Here is a 23,788-nt window from a genome sequence, read left to right on the forward strand (position 1 = left end):
ATTTATTTATTTATTTATTTATTTATTTATTTTGTGAAGTGGGGTTCTGAACTCATTTGGGAAGGTGCTGAGCACAAGAAAGGAAAACAGTCACTGAAAATGATGTGTGGGCTCCAACAGGAGATGCAAAACCAAAAAGGAGGGAACGATTCCTTAGCTTTCCCACTTTATGAAAATTTTCACAGTTCCTAGGAAATTTAACCTTTGTGGGTCCCTTCCAACATTAAAAAAAAAATACTACAAACTATATTTTATGACTCTGTTGGTATAAAGACAAATATATTAATATTATATGTTAAAATGTTGTTTTTAACCTACTTTTTTCTTCTGTTTTTAAAATAAATTAAAAGCTTTTGTCCTGAAAGTATTATGGGTCTTCAGCACTGTGCCTGCTGCCTAATGAGTAAGCTAACCCTGACTCGAGTGCAGTAATTCAGGAGGGCTGTAGCAGAATAAGAACAGAACAGGGGGATGAATCACATTAGGCTTCTCATCCATGGAACAACAGTAAGGGTGTTGTAGTTTATTTTCATGAATGAGACGGGATATTTTCGAGGGTTATGAACAGAGAAGTGACATGATCTGATTTATATTTTAAAGAGCTAGTTTCTTTTGTGGAGAATACACTATAGAAGTAAGGAAGAAAATCAATGAGACTAGTTAGGCAGCTCTTCTGATCTTCTAGGAAAAGAGATGCCATGGCTTGCCCTAAGGCAGTGGTGGAGGTAACAAGTGATCAGATTAAGAATAGATATTAAAGGTAGCGGCAAAAGGGTTTGCTGATGGACTGGATGTTGAATGTGATAAGAGAAGATTCAAGATGACTCCAAGCTTTTACTTGAACAACTGGAAGAGTGAGTTTGTCACTTACTAAGATGGCTAAAATTGTAGATAAAGTACATTTAGGGAGGAGAAGCAAGAGTCCAGGGTTGGACATGTTTACTTTTAGATGTTTATTAGACATCCAAGAGGAGATGTCTGGAGTTCAAAAAGTAGTTCAGGCTAGAGACAGAAATTTGGGACCATCTACTTTCAGATGGTATTTAAAGCCAGGGAAGAGGATGAAATCAGAAAGAGAATGTTATGTAGATACAGGAGTGAAAAGACCCAGTGACTGAAATCTCAGATACTCTGATATTTTAATGGTTGGGAACATGAAGAGGAACCAGCAAAGGAGACTTTGTAGAAGTGGCCAGTAGAGTAGGAAGAGATAGGAGAGAGTGGTGTCCTGGAGACCAAGTGAAGATGCTCCCAGGTCCGTACGAGCAGTTGCTTTCAAACTTTGACCATCTCTGGCTGCTGAACACCATGTGAAATGAGGGTAGTCCCACAAGCTTGCTCCCTTGACACAGGAGGAAGCCAACTTCCCACTGCGAAAAATGTGATGGAAAATCAGCATAACGACCATTCACCCTGCCCCCTGTATGACTTGCCACAAATAAACAGATTTAAATAATCTCTTCTGGTTCAGTTCAGGCACAAATATCCCCAAGAGAGTAGAATAAGCCCAGGAGGTTAAGGTCTTTTCTCAAGGTGCAAGAGTCCTTTCTAGTGACAGATGACCTCTTCAGGTCCCATTTGAAGAGGCATTTATCCCCACACCCTAGAGCTCCAGCATGATTCTAGATTATAGTTATGAAGGAAATGATGAGAGGTGTGTGAAAATGGGAGTGGTGAGGAAGCCAAGAATGAATGCTATCATAGATGTTGACCTGGTGGACACACAGACATGATGAGGCAGACTTCAGAGAAAGGAAAAGCATGGCTCAGACCTAGACGAGACAAAAATACAATCAGAAAAAATAAAACAAACAATCCCCCCATGTGCTTTCCTCCAAATAAAATCTCACACAACCCACGGAAAGTTACATTTAAATACGACTGACATAGATTTAGTCAGACATTGACCCTAAGTCAGCACCAACACCCAAGGCTGTTATAGGGTTTTGGATTTTTAAACAACCTTAGAAGAAAGTCTTGGTTCACATTCTATACTGGATATATTGCTTTAATTTTTTTACAAAGTTGAGGAGAAAGAAAGAAATTGCCATTATTAAGGGAGGGGTGTGAGGCAATGTGTGAAGTCCTTGAGTAATTTAGAAATATAAATTCTTTCAAAAACTGCCTGCTTCTGAGAATACATTCTGACACTAGAATGTACAAACTGTCTTCTCTTCAATGGGATTAAAATATAACAAGACAAATAAAATAATAAGATTATGCTAAATCTATATTAATCTTACAATATCTTTTTATATATCAGTATAAAGTAGTATAATCACATTACAAAACTTTTTTTATATAAACATTTTTTATTGAGTTATAATCATTTTACAATGTTGTGTCAAATTCCAGTGTAGAGCACAATTTTTCAGTTATACATGAACATACGTACATTCATTGTGACATTCTCTTTCTCTGTGAGTCACCACAAGATCCTGTATTTATTTTCCTGTGCTACACAGTACAATCTTGTTTATCTATTCTACGTTTTGAGATCCCAGTCTTTTCCCACCCACCATCCCGCTGGCAACCACAAGTTTGTATTTTATGTCTATGAGTCTTTTTCTGTTTTATTTATTTATTTTATTTTTTAATTATTTTTTTAGATTCCACATATGAGCAATCTCATATGGTATTTTTCTTTTTCTTTCTGGCTTACTTCACTTAGAATGACATTCTCCAGTAACATCCATGTTGCTGCAAATGGCGTTATGTTGTCAGTTTTTATGGCTGAATAGTATTCTGTTGTATAAATATACCACTTCTTCTTTATCCAGTCATCTGTTGATGGACATTTAGGCTGTTTCCATGTCTTGGCTATTGTAAATAGTGCTGCTATGAACATTGGGCTGCAGGTGTCATTTTGAAGTAGGGTTCCTTCTGGATATATGCCCAGGAGTGGGATTCCTAGGTCATATGATAAGTCTATTCCTAGTCTTTTGAGGAATCTCCATACTGTTTTCCACAGGGGCCGCACCAAACTGCATTCCCACCAGCAGTGTAGAAGGGTTCCCTTTTCACCACAACCTCTCCAGCATGTGTCATTTGTGGACTTTTGAATGATGGCCATTCTGACTGGCGTGAGGTGATACCTCATTGTAGTTTTGATTTGCATTTCTCTGATAATTAGTGATATTGAGCATTTTTTCATCTGCCTATTGATCATTTGTATTTCTTCCTTGGAGAATTGCTTGTTTAGGTCTTCTGCCCAATTTTGGATTGGGTTGTTTGTTTTTTTCTTATTAAATCATGTGAGCTGCTTATATATTCTGGAGATCAAACCTTTGTCAGTTTCATTTGCAAAAATTTTCTCCCATTCCATAGGTTGTCTTTTTGTTTTACTTATGGTTTCCTTTGCTGTGCAGAAGCTTGTAATTTTCATTATGTCCCATTTGTTTATTCTTGCTTTTATTTCTATTGCTTGGGTAAACTGCTCTAGGAGATACAAAACTTTTAAACAAATAAATGAAAAAAAAATCACCCTACATCCAACCACCCAACACCACCATTTTGGACTATTTCTAATCTTTTTTTCTAAGCAGATTTTAAAATCTATATAATTATAATTATAAACTTTCATATCTTACTTTCTCCATAGAGTATTAAATAAGACATGATTTTAAAAATGTGGATAACGGCTTTTACACTGGAATTTCCTTACAGAGAGACCTTACCTGCCTTTGGGCTGCTACTCTTTTATTGCTCCAAAAATTATTCTCCATCAGCAAATAACAAAAGAGTCTATAGATGACCCTGTTCATCACCTGCCCTACAGTAAATTCTCTTTTTTATTCTGTGCAACCCAAATCCAACTTTTGTTCAGATGTTCACACATCCTTTACTGGCATCCAGTCCTAATTAAAACGTGACTGTGTTTAGCCAATCCCAGTGGTTCATTTCTCTGGGTATGAGCATTCTGTCCAGTGAGATGTGAGGGGAGATCTGGGAACAGCTTTTTATTATTACTAAAATAGTCATGAAGTCATAAAGAGTTGGACATGCACTGGACATTGTCATGCCTGCATGACAGAAAACTCTGGAGTCAACCAGGATGAGAGCCAGCCAAGGACAAAGCCGAGATGCTGGGGTTGGCAGAAAGGAAAGATGGAAGTAACCTAGATTCTAACCTTGGTATTTGCACTCTACTTAACATCCTACTTAAATATTCTTTATTGCTTAAATTGCTAAATTGAGGTTTTCTATTACTTGAAGCCAAAGGCATTGCATTAATGCTGAGCCACTGCCCTCAGGCTGTCTTCTCTTTCCTTTAGGAATTGGCTTCATTACTTAGGTTGCAAAGAGAAAAAGGGCCAATAAGTGGTTGCCTGTGGCCCCTGATTTTGCCCAAGAATTTGGCCCATTGCAATCACTGTTCATTTTTCTCTGATCTATACCTTTCCCCATTCCCTTAATTTCAGAAACGAAGCTTAAAGTATCTCTAGGATCTGGTATTAAATGTTCAAAATCTTATAATTTAGTACTAATTCATTCAGTATGTGTTTGAGCTCCTCCTTTGGTTTTGTATTAGACACTGCAAGTACAGATAAGAATGAGGCACAATATCAGTCCTCAGGTTGGTCAAGCAGTATATACTGATTTGCCAATCATGCGTTAGATGCTGGGGTTATCAGAGTGAATAGAATCTGACAGGAAGAGTCAGGAAGAGACAGACACATCCCTCAAAAACCCAACTTCAGTATAATGAACTTTGTGTTGTAACAGTGGCATAAATAAAATATTCTAGGAGTCAAAAATTGGGAGGTGGCTCATTATCAAAAAGGAAAAACTTTACAAAGGGAATAATATTTGATTATGATGTGCTTTGCTGTGGAAATAATATTGGATTGAATAATATTGAATTGAGTTGGGTACTGAAGAATGAATAAAGGTTTTCTTGGTGTAGAAGTGGAGTGGGAAAGGGCACCTTTGACACAAAACATAATATGAATAAACAGTCATATTAAACATTTGGAGAACAGGGAAAAGTTCAGGGGAGCAGGAGATAATTGTGAGAAGAGAATAGGAGATGAGGCTACGGAGACTTGTGTCTGATTGCATATAATCTGGTGGGCCAAGCTAAGAATTTTGGGTTTTATCTTGAAGCAAGTAAACTTGTATATGAGGGGAACATGGGACATTGCACTAAACATGCAACTGAACGCACAGCATTTTGAAGTCTTGTGGTTTTTCTGAATACATGTGAATTTTTGTAATCCTACTACATAATATATTTATATCTGATAATATAGACGTAGTATATTTTTTTAAATCCTCAAGTGAAAATGATGGCCAAGAAAGACATCTCCAGTTTATTCTATATTTCAGTCCTCCAGCATACTGCCATAACTTTTGGGGGTATGTATTCCAGATTGATAAGCACTCTGCAGGCAATGGGAGGTTAAAAATTATTTTTAAGAAGCAGGAAAGGAATAGAAGTAGGCATCCCCCCTTCCTCAGGAAGGTGTCTCTGGTTTCGGAATAGTGCATGAAGGAGACAGACAGACGGAGAGAAAGCACTCGGTGGGACTTGGTGAAAAGTGGGACTTAAGCTAAAGTGAATATTAGTTGTTTATCTCCCCAGCATCCATTTCCCCTCCTTCCAGCAACAGCCTTGGCTTTGAAGTGTGGATCTTCTCCTCCCGTTTTCTTCCCAGGTTGCCCGCATAGGGTTCTACAGTCCCAGGAGTGAAGCGCATGACTCTGCCGTGAACCAGTCACCATACAGCATTTCCCTGACCACAGAGATTGATTCAAGGGCCGTCATGTGACCCATGTTGGTTCAATCAGAACAAATCATAGAAAATATGCTAAGAATGCAGGGAGAAAAACATTTGCTCTTTCCTTCTGAATTAGCAGCCAGAAAGACGTAGTCCAGAAGCTGTTGGTAACCTTATTCTTATTACCTGGGCTCTGAGAAAGGAGAAAAAAAGAGGAAGAAATATGACTCTTGGCTCAATTTGGATACTTTAATTATGTGAGTAAATACATTTTTGTTTGTTTAGACTAACTTCATTTTTATTTTCTGTCACGTGCAACCAGTATAATCCTAACAGAGACAGAAGGAAAAAAAAAACTGTTCTTTTTCTAAATGTTGTATTTGCCAAAGATATATCACAGGTCATTCAATGAAGAATTTGGAGATTTGAAGAACTCTGTTTTTTTAAGCTTCATTTTTCCTTGCCCTCAAATAATATTTTCAACTACTATAATAATAACAAGCAAAAAGAAAAGGACTATATTTTTAAAATTAGATATTTAAGTGAATACGATTTTCAAAGGCTATGCTGGGTTGTTTTGTTTTTTTTAAAACACGCACACTCACAACTTCAGTTGCGTGGGGAATTTTTGCATAACAATGATTTGGTGGAAATGAGAAACAAAATCTTGCACAAGGTGATGCTTCTCTGGAAGATCCCCTGAAACCAACTTTTGAAGCAACCTGATTTTAAAATCCACTTTCTATGCATTGAACCAGCAACTGAATACTGTAAGTAAAAAAGAAACGTACACATTAAGTAATAGTCTCTGGGCTGTTCTGAGATAGGCTGAATGCAGTCTAGCGATTGGAGGAATTAATCTGGCACTCATTATTGCTTTTGCAATATGTCAAGCTCATTGTCTCTATTTCTTTATTGTGTACCCTCACTGATTCAGCCTGATCCTGGGTTATCTGTTGCGATCATTTGGCACCCCACATGGAAACTTATTGACTCATAGGTGATTATCAAATCTTTGGTCCAGACATTTCAAGTTGGAAATGTATTTTCATCTCTGACAGGGCTAACACCACATCTCGGTTTGCTATTGTAACACCAGCCCCCCAAAGCTCAGAAGACTTATATCCTCACAGTGGGTGTTCCAAATACAGGGTGCAGTGTGGCTAACAGTAACCAACCCACAAAGAAACTGATCTCAGTTTTAGGGTTCTGCAGAACAGCTGAATGAAATTTCCTTCAATAAATGCTCCAAAAACAGACACAGCCCTGTAGAGCATTAAATGATAAGTGGTTTTGGATGATAACTTTGATGGCTGAGTAGCAGATGGGCTAAGTGGGAAATGCTGCTGGAATAGCCCAGATAAGACTTGATGAGAGCAAAGACAACCTGTGTGAGTACATGAGGCTTACGGACGAGGGCCTTACCTTTGACTAAGTGCCTACTGTACCAGGCATTGTGCTGAGTGCTTCATATACATATTAGAATGTAAGCTCCATGAAGGAAGGGATTGTCCATCTCATTGGTTACTTGTTGAATAAATACATGAATAATGGCTGGATTACTTTGTGCAACCAATTTTTACCCTGCTCTCTAATCCTCTTTCCATAATAACCTTTAACTCCTACAAATCCAAATGCTACTTCCTCAGACTACATGACAGTAGCCTGTTGTAGGCTCCCATTGTCCTCTGCACTCTTCCCTCGTAACACACATTACACTACTCAGTGTCTGCTATTCCTGTTAGACTGTAAGCTCCATGAGGGCTGGGACCATGCCTGTCTCATTCACTGCTGCACTTAATAAATGTCTTGAATGAATGACACTCTGTAAGTCTTACTAAGTCAGTCTCCTTATCCCCATTTCACCTGTAAGGGGCTCAAGTCACCAGGAAGCTAAGTACAAGTGAATAAGGTGCATCTTGGAATATGTTGTAGAAATACATGGACACTTCCAAAGTGAACTTTTCTGAGAAATGCTCCAAAAATTAATTTTTTAAATTTCTATGCCATTTTCATTATTTTTTCTAGCTACTTGCACATATAAGTACCATTTTAAAGATAAGTTGAATGCAAGAAATCAGAACATGCACACACACACACACACACACACCTGCCATTCTACTTTTGGTAAAGCACTCTGGGTATTTAAATCTGTCAGTGCCTCAGAGTGTTGAGTTATAAATGAGAAGGCCCAACAAGATAATATATGAACCTGATACAGCTCTCAGAGGAAGTAAAACTCATAAACCAAAAACCAAAAGCCAAAACAAAAGCTTTACATTCCCAACCAAATGAGAATAATAAAAATGATAATGATAATAATAGCTTACATTTGTTAAGTGCCGGAATATGTCAGAACTGTGCTAGAAGCATGCCATTCACTTTCACTCAAGCCTTGTAGCAAAGATATGTGGTAGATCCAATTAATCTTATTTTATAGAAAAGTGAACCACTTTGGAGAGGCTAGTCATTCCACATGGAGAGTGAGAGGCAAAACTCAGACCCAGACATGGGCCTGTGTGGCACCCAAGCCCGTCCTATGGGGCGAACAAAACACTGGTGCTGCGTCCCATTCAAGGCACCTTAAAAACACATTTTATAGTAAAAAAAAAAAAAAAAACTTTGGCCTTGAAGCACTAGAAATTTGGCAATTTTCAGATACTTTTGACTTGATTTCAATATTGTTGACCTAAAGCACCTTTTTTTTTAAACTTTATTTTGAGATTTGGAAGCATGACTAAACAAGTCTTTAAATCCATCATTTGTGTGGCAGTAAAGCCTGGCTTAAAATGAGCATGTTTCTTCTTCCCCATGTAAGGAATTTTTCTACTACTTTCTCTCTCACCTCACCTCCAAGGCATCTCCCATCAAAGTAACTAAATTCTTGGTACACATGTGGTCTGGTAGTTTCCAGTCTTGACTGTGGGCCAGCATTACCTGGGGAGCTTTTTATTTTTGTTTTTTGTACTATTGTTAACATTCAAGGCAAAACAACTCAGAAGCAAAGGCAAACAACAACGAAACAAGCCCTATATTAAGTGTATTACATTAACTTTCTTGTTTAATCCTCCTGACAGTTTTATGAATGAGATATTAGTGAACTGCAGTGCAGAGGATTGTTGCCCATGTTGCACAGCTGTAAGTGGTCCACGCTCTTAAACACTGTTCTGTGTTCCCTCCTTTTATTGAAGATACCAAAATCATTTTCAGAATAACCCCAAAGAGATCCTCCCACATTAACTGATATTCTCTTGGTTTACTCACTTCAAATGGTGAAATTCATCCATCAGTAGAGATTCTGTATTTTCACTATTCACTTTATTCCCATTGTTCCTAAATTTTTGCCAAGCCTGTGCTAGAGGAAAGACTGAAGTATACTTCATTGTTTTTATTTTAAAAAATTGTACAACAGAATTGTCATTCAAAGAGGCAATTAGTGGGAAGGAAAATAGTTCTGTGTGTAGAGCGCATGCTTAGCATGTACAAAGTCCTGGGTTCAATCCCTAGTACCTCCATTAAATTAAAGAGAGAAAGAAAGAAAGAGAAAGAAAGGAAGAAAGGAAGAAAAAAAGAAAAGAAAAAGACAATCAAAGAGTATGTGGTTGAGAAAGTAAAAAACATTGTAGAAGTGTCAGGCAGTAAATTAATAAAAAAAATCTGTTAATCTGGATTTTGTGATATTTATAGTATTTATCACCTCTTTGAAAATATTCTTAACTAATTACCATCTTACCTAATTGTAATGTTGTGTTCTGTTTCTTAAAGTGAGCTCTCCAAGTGGCATAAACAGTAAACTTCACAGAATGAGATCTGTCCCAGGGAAGAGGAATCACATGCATAATCTTGGTCTCTTAACGTGTTGTAACAGTGTTCTAACCTATAAGTAGGGGCAACATACAGCTGTTATCATCTTCTAGGGGGCCATTTGCCATTCTTGAACTGGATTCTAATGTCACAGATAGTAACTATCTATCGTCTCAGCACATGTAGCTGCTACAGTGTCCCACCAAAAGGAATCTGAGACTAAGTAGAAAGTAAAGAATGTCCCGTTAGCTCTCACTTATAAACACTTGGTTTCAAAAAGGAAATAGCCCCAAAATTAGTCATGAAATGACTAACATTTCCTTGACATGACATTTCATTTCATTGACACCACAGGACTATTGGGAGCGTCTAATATGCTATCTCCTTAGATTGTTGTACCAGTTGAATTGGACTTTTTCTATATTTTCCTTGTGAATATTTAATTTGGTAAATGTCCCTTAACCAATCCTATACCAAAATCTATTGGCTCTTAACTTATTTGAAGGTGACTTATTCAGACACATCAGTTTTCTGGAAAACATAAGACAGCTCAGGATAATGTGGAAAAAGACAGTCAGAAGTGTCACAGATTCCATTAATTAAGAGAGAGTCATAGAGGATCTCACTCTTAATTTAGATGCACTTCTACTAAATTTGGCTATATCATTGCCTACCATTAAGTTTCAAAGAAGTAAGCAATTAAGAAATGCGGTTCAGCAGAATACTACAGGAAGGTAGAACTGCTGTGGACGCAGGGAAGAAAAGCCATGAAAAGAGGACACAAGAACTTAACAGGAGTGGGGGGCCATTTCCTGTGGGGCAAACCATCCTAAATATTATACTGGTTACTTCGTATAGTAAGTGATGTTCATGATAAACAATCCTGAGTCTTGAAGAAACACTTAATTTTCTTCAGTATTCCTCTAAAAATAGTATTATTAAATATCATGGTACTTAAAATGTCAATTATCTAGAAAATTTACTTATATGTATAAGTTTATTTTACAGTAATGAGTTTTTAAAGATAATATAACTATAACAAAGAGCCACATTAGAACATTTTTATTTTATTTCATCTAACTTTGGAATGCTCTCTGTGATCTTTTCCCAGGCACTGCTTGCTTTGATTATCTCAGTATTATTTGCATTCCCTGCCTGCACATCAAGAGAGAGTTCCAGAGTCGGAGACCTCAGGTCAGAGACAATGTAAGATTAAACAATTAGATTAAATATTTGCTGTGTATAATTCAAAATGTTTATAATCCGCAAAAGATGAACAGTGATTGCGTGTCACGTGTGAGGATGGACATAAGGTCCCCTTTCTTGTACTGAGGACCACGCTGAGCTTTCTCATTCCTGACGTCGCATTGGAATCCCCCACTAGATGGCGCTGCACTAGCAGGGAGGACTGGACCAGGAAGCCTTGCTTTCTCCTCCCCCGCCCCCATCCTGACCCTCACCTCTCGTTCCGTGTGCTTGATGTTCCGAGAGAGCGATTGTTCAGGAATGTCTAATGATAACAAAACCCCTTTTAAACATTAGACAAGCACAAGCCGAGGTGAGCAAACATCATTAGTAGGCTTCTCCTTTGTTATATTATAAGGAGCGAAGCCTAGTAGCACAAAATGCAAGCTGGTGGGCTTCCAGTTATTGTGTCAATAACAAGGCACCTTTTGAAATACACTGATTATCTGTTTGGGGTGGAAGACAGTAGGAGGGAGGTGCCAGGTAGAAGAACATTTTAAAAGTGTGTGTTTTCGTGGGGGGAGAAGTGTGAATTCACCTTTGATAGCAGACTGGAAGACTCAGACACAAGCAGCCTGGAGTTAGACATCCTTGTGTTGGAACCTGCATCTTCATGCGAGGCTGAACTGTCATACGCTTACATGGATAGCTCCTCATAACAATAAGTGGCACGTATGTCAATACAAGAAATCAATTTTTCTTTCTGATTAAGACCTTTCAACCTAATGCAGGAGGAACGGTCCCGGCTGCCTTAAATATGTCCTATTAAAACAGAAGTCTGTACTTAATCGCTCCTTTATAGAACACGAGTCTGAGTTCAAGCCAGGCAGAAACATGGAGGGAAAAAAAAAAGTTTAGGAATAAAGTAATCTTTGTTTCCATTTTTGCACTGCAGAAAAGCATGAAGCAGTTGATTAATGTCGACACTTAGGTGTTCATTTTAGAGCAACTTGGGAGATCTAGTAAGTTGAAACTAACATCTTACCTTATAAATCTTAAAAGACCTTCAAGTTGAAGGAATTTAACATAAAATAATGGTGTCAAAAAAGGAAGTTAAGCATTATTACTTTACTGTTGTTATTATTGCCAAACCAAGTAGAGCAGAATTTCTTGACCAAGACCACAAATCTACAATAGTTCTTTCTACAGTTGACCAGGCCGCTTTCCTTGTTGCTTTTGCCAGGGAGAAAAGCCTGTGTAGAAGTGTGCATTGGACTCTGTCCTCCAGAGGATTGCTTTGTGTCAGGCAACGCAGGGAATGTGGATGGTGGGACTATTTGGGGGAAGTGGGGAGGGGGGTGGAGGTGTATATAATTCCTGAAGTAGGGGTCAGATCATAACCATAGGCAAGGGTAGCTGTGGGTCTAAGAACATAGGCAGGAGTGAGAAAGGGCTGGGGGAAAGGGGACTGTGGTCAAGAGTAGAAATGGGCATGATGTGTGTGTGTGTTTCTCAGCAGCCCTGTTTTTGAAGGTGAACTTTATTTTACAATGGGGACTGAGGAAAGGGAAAACAGATTGGGGAGGAGGGTAGACACACCAAATTTCATGCCCATAGCAAAGGTCAAAGGACACAGGAAATTGTCCTGGTATATTTTCACTAAGTGCCGTGCTGTATAACCACCAGCAAGGCATCAAAGCTGCAGCTTGGTGTGCGGCTCCCAGGCAGCTGGGCTGTGTGATCACTGATGCCAGCACCGAGGTGCCTCTCTGGGTGCTCCAGCAAGGTTGTTAGTGGTCACTGGACTCTCACCTTGAAAGGGAAAGCCTTGCAGCACTCTCGCAAATGGTTCTGAGCTGCTGGGGCAGCTCACCATTGGCAAATGGCCCAGGTGAGGCAATGGTGAGGAGCAGGGAGGCCCAGTGTCACAACATGTTAGGTATTTATTGCTGCATTAAAATGACCCTAAAACTTAGTAACTTAAAACAAGAAACATTTATTGTCTCATTCAGCCTATTCGGCCAAAAATTTGAGAGTGACTTAGCAAGGTGGTTCTGGCTCAGTTTCTCATGAGGTCACAGTCAAGATGACCGTCAGGGATGCAGTCATCTGAAGGTTTGAGTAGGATTAAATGATTCCTCCAAGATGGTTCATACAGACAGAAACCTGGTTTCTACTGGCTCTTGGCAGAGGGCCCTGTGGATCTCTCTGCCGGGCTGCTTGAGTACCCTCACAGCATGGCTGCTGGCTTCTCCCAGGATAAGTAATGAGAGAAGAAGACAGAGGCAGAGGGGGAGAGAGGGCGGGGGAAGCCACAATACCTCTTAAGACCTAGTTTCAAGTCCCATATGGTCACTTCTGCCACGTTCTATTTGTTAGCAGCCAGCCATTAAGTCCTGTTCACACAGAAGAGGGGAATTAAGCTCCACCTCCTGAAGAGAGGAGTATCAATTTATGGGCATATTTTAAAACCACCAGGAACAGGGAAGATGGCCATCAGAGGGCCACTAGATGGAAATCTCCCAGGTGGCGGGGGCATAGCCTCCATAGACTCTGTGTCTCTCACAGCCCCTGAAACAGCTGCATACTGTCTCACTTCGGAACTTTAAAAAGAAATGCCAGCATCAGAGCCCCAGCCCAGACAGAATAAGAATCTCTGTGGGGATGCAATCTGGGGATCTGTATTTTTAAAGCTTCCCATATAATTATGAGCACAGGGAGTTTTGAGAACTCCTAGCATAGACAAGTGTTGTCCAATGGAAATATAAATTGAACATGTAATTTAAAATTTTCTAGTTGTCACGTTAAAGAAGAGAAACAGGTGAAGTTAATTTTAATATATCAAAACTATTACCATTACTACTAACATGTAATCTATATAAAAAGTTGAGATATTTAACATTTTTCATACCAAGTGTTTAAAATATAGTATTCATTTTACACTTATAGGACATTTCAATTTGGACTAGCCACATGTTAAGTGATCAGTAGCCACAAATGTCTAGTAACTGCCATATTTATTGATCAGCGCAGGTCTAAACCATAAGCTCCATGAAGGCAGGGACCTTGTTTATTTTGTTCACTGCTTTGCGCAGAGCCTGGCACATGGCATGTACTCAAAAAATATTTGTTGGATAGACTAATAATATGCTGATATGAAAGTAAAAGTATATGAAGTATACATTCATTTCAATATGTAGCATTTCTAAAAGATTTCAGTGATTGTCTAGATTTTTCCAAAAAAGACAGAGCTATTATGTACAATGGTGCAGCTCATCACAAGAAAACTTTTTGGAGCTTTGTTACTTGTTGGTCTGGTATTGAATCTGAAGAAATAGAAATTGTTTCATCCTCTGTGTATGTGACTGGCCCCCTGAAGCCTGCATACACTTGTAACATTTAAAACATAGCCTAGACTCATCCCTGTCCCCAGCCCTACCCATACCCCCCAGCTCCTTGTCACTCCAGGTTGGTCTATTCCTGACTTAGCGGTCTGTTGCGGGAGATTGTTTTGGATTTGCCAGTCAGTGGTTTGGCCAGAAGGCACATCCCTTGCTCATCTTCCTGAGCATTAATCAGTTTCAAGAGCAGTTCCAGCACATTGGAAGAAGCTCCTGGCTTCTTATTTGGGATTTTTTCACTCTTCAGAATTGAAAGAATTTCTTAGAATTACAAAACATGGAAAAACATTGATGACACAAACAAACACAAAAGGGTAGAGCTCAACTATAACAAACCATAAATTTGAAAGATAACATCCAGAAGCTGGAGAACTAGTAGCTCTAAATTACAAACTTAGAGGCCTGTTTTTATTCTAAATTGTAAATGCAATGCTTAAGAGAAAACAATATGAGCGCAATACTTTAGGAAAACTATGCGGCGGAGTACTTACAAGTCAGTATTTCAAATGCTTCCAGTTGTTTTTTCCCCTATGCACATATGTATATAAACACACTTTTAAAAATGGAAACTTACTTTACTTACGGTTCTCTATAACTTCTTTTCACTTAATTGCATATTGTGACTGTGTTCTCCTGACTTCACACAGTAATTTACCTCATAAAATTTCATGGAAATATGTCGTCTTACTGATGTTCATTTAACATTATAAATGTGTATTAAATATGCTTGGACAATAAGAGGCAGGGCATAGTCCAGTCTCAGTGGTTAGTTACTACTTCTGAGTATGTAAAGAATGAAGGAAGCTTGAGCAAAGTTCATGGATTTTAATGTTCTACGGGTGAGGGTCTTTAATACAACACATGGCACTATCTATTGTGGAACTTGCACTTTCTAGGCATTCTAAATTATTTCTAGGAGCCAGGAATTCCACGGGTGGGCAGTTAGAATACTCTGCCAAGGGCTGAATTAACAAAGGCACTCAGAGTTCTCAGTCAAAGTCATCAGCCAAGTATTATACTGACTGGTTCCAAACAGAGAAGCAATCAAGAGTGCATCCAGCAAACAGCACAGCTGGCTCCTTACACGCTGGGTATCTGGGCCCAGAGTTCAGATGGGGCAATTTGGAGGTATTGATAACACCAATAAATGATGGAATGGTGGGTAGGGTGAGTCATCACAGCTCCCACTCGCCTCAGGGAAAACAGCAAACTCCAGGCATTAGGAGTAAAGAATCAATGATTCTATGCGGGCAGTCTTTTAGGAAGTATTCCATACTTCCAGATTTGTAGATCTTAGTAAGTTACAAAGATCTCAAGGCAAATATTTCTTAGTGGCATGACACTGGGCAAGTCACTTAAACTCTCAAACTTAGTTCCCTCATTTAAAAAGTGAGGATCATAGCACTTGTTTATCAGAACTTCAGCAAGAAAGAACCAGATAATCCAGGTGAAGAGCTTAGGACAGGATCTGACACACAGAAGATATTAAATACCTGGTAACTGCTGTTATTATTTGAAAGGGAGCTAGGAAGGAAGAAGAACTTGTCAAATCGAAATAGTGTTTCACACAAGACAAATATATTCACCGACATATCAAAGTCAAAGAATGTACCTGTAGGAGGAAAAATTGGCCCACGATTTAGTGGCAACAGATTCCCACTAAATCCACACTTAAACAATGTTCAGCTTTGAAAACATGATGCAAAACTAAAGCAGACATCAGATAGGGTGCTGAAAGCTGCTCAGAGACAATACTTTACCTCCCACATGGATTCCATTTAGCTTGTTAAGTGCTAGATGTCAGTTCACAGTCAGACACTGTACCTTATTTTCTGTCCCCGAGGGCATGGTAACCAACCAGGGCACCTGGCCACGAGTCAATGATCCATGTAGTAACGGCAGCTTTGACAATGCACATCCGTGGCATCTCTCCAGGGATGAACTGAGCTTTCTCATTTCCTGTTTAGTTTCATATGGGTGGTGATTATTTATGGAGAGGCAAGAGGTAAATTTTTTTCTAGATTGAGCAACCAATTGTGTGGGTTTTGAGGTCCATTCCCTAAATAACCATAAAACTAATAGTTTGATTAATCTCAGTTATTCCCTCTACACTTGCTGACGGCAGTGTCTTTGTACTTGGCAATGGGAGGATGTCACAAACACAGCTCACCACGCTGTCCTAGAACTCTCCATAGGATTCTCTCTGACGTCCCCAGTTGCACTGTTTGCAGCCATTTCCTGCATCTTCTCTATCCCTTCTGCCCAAGTGATTGTTGACTTGTTTCTGGCCTGCCACCACTCCCCAGTTCCATCACCCTTCTGAGTTTTCCTAGTTCCTTTTGGACTACAGCCCCTGGGGATCAGACTTTTTTTTTTGCAAGGCTGGTGCAGCTACCTTAAGGCTCTACAAAACAGAGAATTCTCAGTTGTTCCTGGTCTGATGTGGTTCATGAGCCAGCTCCAATTCATGTAAATTTTCTAAAAAATCATTAAGGACTCCAGAAGAATCTCCTATGTAGTTTCTAAAGTCAACTCCCAGTTGAATGCTTCCAGCCAGAGAAGAGTCTTCCTTCCTTAGTCCAGGATAGGAAGAGGTGGTATCTTACAGGTAGCACTGCTTTTTTTTCAGTTTTTAAATTTAATTTATTTTTAAATTGAACTGTAATTGACATATAACATTATATTGGTCTCAAGTGCACAACAGAATGATTTGGTATTTGCACATGTTGTGAAACGATCACCATAATAAGTCTAGTTAACATCTGTCACCTTACACAGTTACACATTTTTTTCCTTGTGATGAGAACTTTTAAGATCTACTCTTCTAACAATTTTCAAAGATGTAATACAGTATTATTAACTATAGCCACTATGCTGTACATTACATTCCCAGGGCTTATTTACCTTTATAACTGGAAGTTTTACCCCTCACACCCTTCACCCATTTTTCACACCCTTCCCCACCTCCCACCTCTGGCAACCACCAATCTGTTCTCTATGAGTTTGGTTAGTTGTTGTTGTTTTAGATTCCACATATAAATTGATCATACAGTATTTGTCTTTCTCTAACTTATTTCACTTAGCGTAATGTCCGTGAGGTTCACTTATGTTGTCACAAATGGCAAGATTTCTTTTTTTTGATCGAAGAATATCCCATTATACATATATACCAGTGTGTGTATACATACACATACACACACACACACACACACACACAAAGTGTATATATACATTTAGCCATTCATCCGTCAATGGACACTTATGTTGTTTCCATATCTTAGCTATTGTAAATAATGCTGCGATGACCATGGGGGTACATATATCTTTTCAAATTAGTGTTTTTGTTTTCTTTGAAACAGAAATGAAATTGCTGGATTGTATGGTAGTTCTAGTTTCAGTTTTTTGAGGACCCGCCATACTGTTTTCCATAGTAGCTGCACCAGTTTACATGGCCACCAGCAGTGCATAAGGATTCCCTTCTTTCCACATCCTTACCAACACTCGTTATTTGTTGTCGTTTTGATGATAGCTGTTCTATCATGCATGAGGTGATAATCTCACTGTGGTTTTGATTTGCATTTCTGTGATGATGGTCCATTCCTTTCTCACATCCACATGGCATAGGTTTCAGGGAACCAGGTCACATGGAGCTAGCTGCATATATAGCCTGGATTCTGGACAGGAAGACACACCACATGCGTATGTTCTTATTTATGTATTTGTTAATTATTTATTACCCATCTCAAACTATATTTCTGTTGGGTTTGAAAATGAATAAGAAGAATGAAAAGAGCATCATGAATAAATGGTTTGGAAAAATTTAGGAATAAGTTTTAAAAATTATTTGAAGGCAGGAGGTATGCCAGCTTCATCTTTAAATCCTGACTTCAGATGTAGTGAACACTATATTCCTGGCATTTATTCCCAAATTCTTTCTCCTCAGTAGGATCCATTTCCACTTGTAGATCATGTGGTTTCAGGGAAGCTAACTAAAGCAGTGGCTTGGGGGTGACACACATGGTCTGGGCTAAGCCTGTCACTGTGTTCCTTCCTCTGGCCACAGTATTGGCTTAAAGGTGAACATGTAACCCAAGCTGGCCCAATCAGATTGATTCTCAGACTTTTGCTGGGAATTACAGGGGGAATGAATCTCTCTGGGAGTTGCTGGCAGCCGTCTTGGGACCAGCAGGGGATGATGCAGAAACCACAGAAAGCAGAGCAGAAAAATAGGTGGCAAGAAAACAGGCTCCTTGTTTGACATCGCTGAGCTACTGGATCAAGCCCAGCCAGAGACCAGCCCCATCTCTGCACTTTTTAGTTCATGAGCCAAAACATTTCCTTTATGTTTGAGCTATTTTGAGTCACCTTTATTTTTATATGCAGCTGAAAGTATCCTCATCAATATATTGTAATGATGTAATGATGAGTGACACATAGCAGGTGCTCAGTAAGTGTTTGTGAAATGGATGATTGATCAGCTATACCACATTGAAACTTTAAAAGAGACTGAAAATATCGTTGTTTTATGTATACTTCAACAAGAATTAAACAATTAGAAAATTAGAAAAATCAAAACTAGAGAAAGTCATCCATTTGTATGAAGTATTTTGGTAGTAGATTTGGTGAAACCCAGTTCAATACATCTATAGAGGTTCTTCTGGATACAAACCCTGGTAACCTTTTAACCCTGAAGGATGTTACATAATAAAGATGAGGATCCTAGCCATCCTCCCTAAAGCTGCAGCCTCCCCGCAACATTCTCCAACACCTCCCTTTCTTTACTTTCATCCATAGCAATTATCACCATATATTTTATTTTACTTATTTTATCCAGGAATATATATATATATATGCACTATTATAAGCTCTATGGGGTTTGGGGTTTTAATCTCTTCTTATCATTGCTGTATTCCCAACCCCCTAGGACAGTTCCTGATACATAGTAAACACTTGGTAAATATCTGACAATTGAATGAATAAATTATAACCTTGCTTAGCTAACAGCAATAAAGGCAGATTGCACATAAATTATCATCTGGAATAATACAGAGTCTTCTGCTTCAGGTTAGCTAAGGGAGTTTGCATAGGACCCAGAGACAGCCGAGGTCTAAGTTTCAAAGAGCTCTCGTTTCACTAAAGATTGGATGGGAGGTTTCAATTTCATTTTGTTCAAAAGCCACAGAGAGAGACAGTTGGTCAAGACATCTCTGCATCCTCTCATCTATGTTCACTCACCTCGGACAGGCCCTGATTTGAGGCTCTTTAGAGCCAATCTCAGTGAATCTTTTAAAAAAAATATATTTTGAACCAAATAAAACAAACACATTTGAGTCCAGAATACTGGCGGTTGCATTTTGCTCTAGGAGTAAACAGTTCTTTTAATTCAGCTGCCATTTTTCAAAATAATCAAGCAATGCAGCAAAATTTAAGGAAGGGTTTTAGCTCTCAGGAAATATTTTATCAGGGTCGTATAGTATAGGTTGGGGTAGACTCAAATGTGAGAGTACAGTCTGTCGAATTTGTATCAGAGATATAGAGACAACGCCTTCTAGAAAGACTTTGATTAATCAAACCAGGAGATACATTTCAAAACATTGTAGGAATTTACTGTATACTACAGTTTGTCTGGACATTTCTCAGCTTTTCCCAAATTAGTGACATTCTTGTTTCTAGAGAAACTGATGCACTTTTACGGGAAAAGCAGAGGAAAACTTTCTCAACAAAATGAGAAAGCCCTGTAACAGAAGTTAAATAAATGAGGGAAGTGTTTGTCAAAGGGTTTTTCCCTCTTGGTTTAAATAACTTTTGACTGGAGAAAAATATCTTCAAAGTGTAGCTCCTGAATGTTTTGTCATATGTTTATAGTCATTAATTACTTTTCCCTTGAGCTTTAAGCAGCAGATCATGCTGGAAACTGGGCAAGATCAGGTGAAATGGAAAGGATGACTTCTTAATCAAACAATGATAAGTATTGAATTGTATGATATGATTTATTATGATTACTCAAAGGCAAATAAAGCATTTATTTAATATAATCTCAGATGGTAAGTCATGATGTTATAAGGTAGTAGGTGTTAACTGGTAAAATCCTGTACTTTGCAGCAAATTATGTAGCAAGGTCAATGAGGTGATTTAATTTATTCTTTCCTGACAAAGAAACATTGTAAAAAGTATTTACATATATACACACATATCTATACAAACACATACATATGAAAAAGTGGATGAAGAAAGTATCAGTAGAGAAACTCTACAGCATCGGGAGAAATACCAGTAGAGATTCCTATGGCATTCCAGTTAGCTGAAGGGGCTTTCAGTGCAATGCTGGGCACGTAACAGGATGGGGCAGGAGCAGGCAGGGAAGAGGCGTGAGTGCAAAACCGTGTCACTACTGTCTCTAATCTGTCATACATGGGCACTGCCTCTTGCAGTGGTATAGCCTGGGGCCTAACTGCATTCATAGTTTTCACCCAGGAGACTTCTCTCTTGGGCGGGGCTGAGGGCATGATACTCCACAGTGGGCAAGGACCCTGGGTTCATGTGGGCAGAGGGACCTGATCTGAAAGAACTCTGTTAGGTTTTACCTGGAGCAGTACTTCAGAGCAAGATACACGTATTTGCTGGCATGTATTTGCACAAGTCAATTGACATCTGCATCGTGGTTGACTGACTGACTTGGTGGGAACAACAAACCCTCAAACTCATGTAAACAGAGAAGAAGTGAAAGAAATGTAGTAAGAAGGAAAGGCTGGAAGAAGAATTTCGTATCTTATCGAGATACAAGCCTTATAAAATGTTTACAGAAATACATTCTTTACATGCTGAAGGCCATGGAGATAGGCTCATTCCAAGCAGTCGGGTTAGGCTAGTCCATGCTGTGGTAACAAACGAACATGGCTCCACACAGTGGAAGCTTGTTCCTCGTTCACACCAAGTCCAAAGTCAGTTGGCAGGGACTCACCTCCTCCCAGAAACGCAGGCATCCAGGTTCTTGTCACTTCGTGGCTTCCAAGGTTGCTGGGCGAGAGAGAAGGGGGAGGCACTCTGGCTTTTAAGCGACTCACCCTGGACATGACATATGTTATTTCTGTTCATGGGCCCGTTGCCCCAACCCAACTCTGAGAGAATCTGGGAAACAGAGAAAAGCACATGAATGCTCAGCAAATATTAACTGCATTAGCCACAGACATGAAAGCAAATGACAGAAAGTGGGTGATAAAGGCAAGGATAAATAAATGAATTAGACTGTTGAGGAATGTAAAGACATAATAGAGCAAAAGACCAAAACCCAGCCTCTCCCTGTGGCATTAGTGGGTGATTAAGGGCTGACTTTAATCTTAATTTGTAAACAATGCTTTTTTTCCTTAATTACAAAGTAATGCATGTGGACATTTAGGAAAATTTTTGAAAAGAACAAAAAGATTGTATATATAGTTTCACCCCTCCCCTTCTTCCCCGTACAATTATAACATGCTTTTTTTCCCTTGCCTTTTTTTTTTTTTTTAAGATCTCCTCAAATGTACCCTTTTAGACAGGATTCCTTATTCTCCTGACTGGAAACTTGCTCTCCTCCCTCTCTAGGGCACATACCACGTGGTTGAACCCAAAGCCTGTCTGTCTCCTTTGCTGGACTTGAGTTTCTGGGCCCCTTTGCTTCCTCAGGGCCTAGCATGGATCTGGCATAGAGCTGAATGAATGAATGATTCTTGCAGGAATAGGCAAAGGAGTGAATAAATGAATGGATAGATCTTTTGCTTGCTCTTTAAATTTTGTTAGATATTTTCATGTCTCTCTCTTCTGAATTCTGTAGTAAAACTCTTAATATTCCTTCAGAAGTCTTCAGGGGGCCCAAATTGGTGGGAAGCTGGGATGTGAGGAGGTCTAAATCTATAAAGGCTGTGAGATACACAGCCTTGTTAAGACATGCCAGGGCAGGATGGGGCCACTGAATGCAGCCAGTAACTCATGCATGTGGATATAGAAGGCTATCTGCTAATTCAGGGGATAAGGGTAGAAACTGGGGGCTTTGCATAGGACCATGGGATAAGAAAAAGAGTAAACAGAGTGGGCTGGGAAGATCCAGGATAATCAAGACTGAGAACTCCACAGAGATAGAGAGGCTGTTCTGAATCCTGAAACCGAGGGTAGTCATCCGTTTGATCCCTTAAACTATAACTTGCTTAATAAATAATATCCTGTAACCAGCCTTCACTGACTAAGCTCGCTTTAATTGTCCTGAAAATTGCATACCCTCCAAGCTTCACGTAGCTTAGACAATGTGTCACAAGACTCTTTTCACCACCCTCTACAGATAACGCCTCTGACGTACGGTCACTTTAGTAACCATTGCTTGAGTTGTTTTTCAGGACCTTGGAGTCAACGCTTGTCCAGTTCAAGTTCCACCCGGTTAAGACTGGTTAGGACCACCGACCCTCCAGTGGGCCTGTGAAAATGGCCAGTGGATGACCTTTTGATGTCAGAGGGCCAAAACTCCATCCTCAGATCATGCTAATGCTGTCATCTTCTGAAACATGCCCCCTGAAGAAACATGTAACTCAGGTACACCTACAGAGTACACTGATTACTTCACCTTTTTCTCACCTCTGATTACCTTTCCCCAAGCCTCAGACCGCCCTGTTTCTCTATCCCATAAACATCCCAAACCCCCCACCTTCGAGGAAGCAGATCTGAAGCTTGTTCTCCCATCTCCTTGCTTGGCTGCCTCGTGAATAAACCCTTTCTCTGCTGCATCTCAGCACTTGGCTTGCTGTGTGTTGAGCACATGAACCCCATAACCAGGTTTGTTCCAACAAGTGAGAGACCTGTGAACAGTCTCAGAAGGCAGACTCAGGGTCCGTGAGGTCTTCCAGGGGAAGGGTTTGCTCCAAAGCTAAGCGGACTGATGTGTTGACCAGACAGAATATACCCTTGTTTTTCCAGGAAACAAAATATAACCTTGGATGAAAGACTAAAAACCTCAGCAAGAATAAAGACAGGATAGTGAATACAAAAGACTAGGGTTTCAGATGGGGGGAGGGACAATTGGGAGAGGGAAACAGCAAGGGGCTGTTTAATGTTTGTTGAGTAGAAACAAATGCTTTAAACTTGTGCCAAGCTAATTGAGTAATGTGAGGCTTTGTGCCTGTAACTCACCTAATCTCTGTGTCACCTGAACTTTGAGATTCTCTTGACTTGTGGTATAAACAGTTTGTACACCTGAACTGATGATACGTTCTAGTTCAGTGGCTACAGTGTGGAAGGGCTGTGTTCACAAGAGAGAAGGGGGTGGGGGAACAGTTCAGAACTCCAGGGAATATTCTGCTTAAAGAAAACAGTCTTGATTCCCTCGGGGAGAAATACTCAGAGAAACGACAGAGGGAGCCCAGAAGGCCATGTTTTTCGTTTGGGCGTTGCTTCAGAGGTACTCACTGCACCTCCCGTTCTCGTCGAGGCGTACCCTGTTCTGAGGAAATAGTCTGATCCTGACTTGGCTACACAGACTTGGCTCCTCAGAGCTGCTGAGGTGAGTCACCGGTAGTGCCTGTTATTCCAAAGCAGCAGGGAGAAAGATTGTGCTAGTCTTGCTACCACCATGAAACTTTGGATGGTCTCCAAACACTTAGAACTTCCCTGATGCTATCAAGAGAAAGCAGCCAACTGGAATGTCCTTCCAAAGGA

The 23,788-nt window shown here is 39.6% G+C and overlaps 1 long non-coding RNA gene across 1 annotated transcript; it reads right to left on the bottom strand.

Annotated features, from left to right (window-relative positions):
- Positions 1–5,568: 5,568 nt before the first annotated feature.
- LOC140686149 (uncharacterized) lies at positions 5,569–21,226 on the bottom strand. Its single transcript, XR_012059710.1, has 4 exons — positions 21,072–21,226; positions 17,606–17,784; positions 9,454–9,597; positions 5,569–5,913 (listed from the first exon to the last, which is right to left on the bottom strand). It is a non-coding gene; the product is annotated as an uncharacterized lncRNA (long non-coding RNA).
- Positions 21,227–23,788: the final 2,562 nt, after the last annotated feature.

Source organism: Vicugna pacos, chromosome 2 (assembly GCF_048564905.1).
Source record: "Vicugna pacos chromosome 2, VicPac4, whole genome shotgun sequence".
Classification (NCBI taxonomy): Eukaryota; Metazoa; Chordata; class Mammalia; order Artiodactyla; family Camelidae; genus Vicugna; species Vicugna pacos.